Source organism: Halyomorpha halys, unplaced genomic scaffold, assembly GCF_000696795.3.
Source record: "Halyomorpha halys isolate HHAL.00 unplaced genomic scaffold, Hhal_1.1 Scaffold239.1, whole genome shotgun sequence".
Taxonomy (NCBI): Eukaryota; Metazoa; Arthropoda; class Insecta; order Hemiptera; family Pentatomidae; genus Halyomorpha; species Halyomorpha halys.
In genome coordinates, this window is record NW_027114928.1 from 289,879 (window position 1) to 293,632 (window position 3,754).

Consider the following 3,754-nt stretch of genomic DNA (forward strand, 5'->3'; position numbering starts at 1 on the left):
CGTTTATCTTCACAGTAGCAGTATTATCAATGATATTCGCAAAAATTAAATTTTGAAAATATTTATTTAATTATTTTTTTTTTTAAACTGTATCTTGGAAACCATTGAAAGTAAACAGTTCTATTAGAGCTAATATTCTGGAAAATTTACTCTTCTTTAAATAATGTACCATGAAGTGTTTTAGTTATACCGCTTTAAGGATATGAAGCTCTGAATGTAACAAGACCAAAAAGTTTATAGTTTTTTTAATTGTGCTCCTTAAATACTTCAATATTTACTTTTTATTCAAATTTACTTTATCTGTTGTGTGTTGTATAGTTTCTATTAAAATTTTTCTTTCAGAAAAAAACTCTTTTTCTTACAGAAAATAACACGCGTTTTTTTCTTTATTTGAAAGAATTCAAAAATGAATTTTTGACAATTTTGGAACAGCCGCTTTTTTTTTTTGGCAGTGTCATCAATTTTGACTCTCAGTTGTAAATAGTTTTCATTATAGTGATCAAATATGTGAAAAGATAGAGAATTAAGGTTTTGTTTTGAAATCTTCATCTTAATGTGTAATTTTATATCCCTTTAGTTCGTGATATCGCTGCTAATAAGAAATTCTCGTATTATACTTCGTATTACGTCTCAAAATCTAGCTTGTTACGAGTCCCCAATGAGCAAGTCCAATTTTTACAAGTTAATTTAAGGTATTACAGTTTCCATAATTATTTGGTACCTTTAATTTCTAAGATACTACTTAATTTTTTAGAATTAATAATAACTTAAAATTTCTCTAGATGCTCCTCATTTGAGGAGGAAGATATGTTGAAAGGAGGTGAGGAAATGGGGGTTAAGAAGAGAGACCAAACTGCCGACAAGGCCGTAAAGGAATTAAACATCGCCCACAGTTGCCGTTACAATTAGCAAGGCTCTCCTGTTCTGGTAAAAACAGAAGCTTCCCTCCCCGGCTGATTAAAAACTGTATTCCTCTTCTGTCCACCTATTGTACTCTCGTATCGATCCTTTCCATTTGTTCAATATAGATTGTTCGCTGGAGCTTGGGTTTATAAGCTATTAACTCATAATTTAGCACATCTGAGGGCGATGCTTCTATTGGTATTATAAACTGCAAATGAAACCTTAAAGCGTTATTTCTAATCATGACAAAATCAAGCACTCTCAAGTCATAAGCGACGCTGATTCTAATGTAAGCTGAGAGGTTTGATTTTTATTTTTTCTAGAGGCCTGTTGAAAAATCTAGACCTGGCTTGTAACAAGTATTTTAGTATTTTAGACCCAATGAAACAACCAACTAATTGTTCATATATATAAATTAATTAGTATTCTGGCTATAAATAAATCTTATGTCTCTTATGATATTTTAATTTAGCCATGTGTTGTGTAATGTGAATAATATATTGATATAGTTTAATATTAAACAGCATACTTTTAGGAAATATTTTTAATGATGTGGAAATTACTAAAACAAATTGTTACCAGAATTGAAAATTTCCTGAATACATCAAGGTGCAAAATTGCTTCCATGAATTCCTTTCTGTATGCTGGTCTTGAGTACATAACATCCACTATCAGTTTTTTTATATGAAATATTAAGGGATTTTGTGGCTTGGCATCAGGATGGTTCCATATCAATTGTATCTAATTCCATTCTCTACTTAACCTTAAAATATTTTTCTTGAAAAATCATTCGAAAACGGCTAATAACAGTAGTAATATTTGCTTACAGATATGCAAATGTATTTCGCTTGATATATATTTCAAAAATATATATATTTATGTCGTATATTTTTTTTCTTAAAAGACAAATCACAAAGCTTTGAAATTTAGGAATTATGTACTCAATTGGAATTAACAGAAAAATAATAATTTACATAAAATTAAGGAAGGGTACTGAGAAAAAAAATTGGAAACTTTATCTATATTCTTATACTGTGCGTAAGTCTAATAAAAAACGGCAATATTTAAAATGATTGCCCAACATCCACTCCAAGTCATATCAATCATTTAGTTTTCCAAATAAATTACACAAATGGGAAGTTCACAGTTTCCTTAAACAAAATCAGCTGCTCCGTATATATGATATATTTATTTTTTATTTAATAAATTTGTTTCAATGAACTGTTTGACTGTCATATAACTGGCGGTCACATGTACAGTACAGATTTCATGTTCTAACGGTTTTGGAACCAATAATCAAACTGTGGTACATTTCTTTGAACAACCACAAGTGGCAACTTCAGAACCATTTCTGACGGCCAAAACTGTCAAAAATGGGGTTTGAAACTGCACAAGTATAGGTATCGTTCGAGCATGCGAAGCACATTAAGTACGTTGTACTTGTTGCACTTGTTGCACCTAGCTCAGGATTCATCTTTGAACCAAATCAAATTAGAATAGTAGGATTATTTTATTATAATTATAAGCGTGTTTATAAAAAAACGTAATTTATTGACAATAATTCTCAAAAAGAATGTCTTGTAATAAAATCATCATTCGTTCTTGAAATAATCCCAATTAGCAGTTGTATTGATACGTAATGCAATTACGTCTTAAAAATGTAACTGTAATTTCCAAGTTTTGTTTAATTTTCACAGCCACCCTTGACTATCTTCTCCATTCTTTCAAAAAATACTTAAACATAAAATATATGTTTGATATTTATGTACACTTTTTAAATTAAATTTATTACTAAATTACACCATACACATAGAATATATATTGCTCATCATCGTGTACCCTAAGGAATTAGCGAGATCTCGAAGATGGCTAACTCGTGACTGATAACCCAATTAACTGCCTGATTACAATAGATCCGTCAACTAATTGCACCTAATTAATAGGCATCAATTATCCCGGTATCTTGATCCAGATATGAGAAACATGTTTGGGTGACTAATGTTTGCTCAAGAGGGTTCTTCGCCTATACCAACCCGGGGCTAAGAAATTGGTTACAACAGCGGACTATCTTATCTTGGTAACTTTCATTATACGGTTGTTGTAAGTCTGATAATTAATTGTTTTTCCGTTTTTTAAAAATGTTTCCGGATTTATTGTTGATTAAGAACGTCAAACGGATTAGCAGTATGATTATTAATTTTGACCAATTTATTAGAACCTGCTATAAGACCTACTATTTAAATTTTAAGTATGCTATAATATAGCTGGAGAATGGCTCGTTTTTTTTTAACGCTCATAGGATACGGAGTTTAAATAATCTGATAATTTTCGGTATTTTCGGTTAACTATCATTATAGATACAACTATGAAGAGTCAGGCGTGCAGTACTTTGAAAGGAAGTACTGTTACTTGATCAACGGTTGTGCAAGAAGGTGATTTGGTCTGAATATCGCTGGACCACAAGATTTTTTCCCAATTAAGGTTACCCACTTAATGAGGCTGGAACTCGGAGGACTCCTGAACCCACAGGGCTGACTCACGGCTACAGAAAATAATTATCTGCCACAGCCGAGGTCGAACCCGGGTCCTCAGTGGCTTACCACTGAGCTACATACTACCAGGTTCGGCTAATTTTATACAATTTAAGTTTAATCTAATTTATTTATAATTTGTATTTATTCTGCAATGAGTCCCTTTAGAATTAATAATACAGATAATAAAAATTGTGCTTTAGTATCTTGTGTTGAGTAGAAAGCAAAATATAAGAACAAAAAAAAAATTGTATAAACATGAAACATAAATAATATTTAAACAAAATATATTTCTCATAGTAAGCAAATGAAAAAATAAA

At 30.8% G+C, this 3,754-nt stretch overlaps 1 protein-coding gene across 1 annotated transcript in view; it reads right to left on the reverse strand.

The window, feature by feature from the left end:
• Window positions 1-3,754, reverse strand: part of kn (EBF transcription factor knot) — a 137,651-nt gene that overhangs the window by 28,181 nt on the left and 105,716 nt on the right. The window lies entirely within an intron of this gene.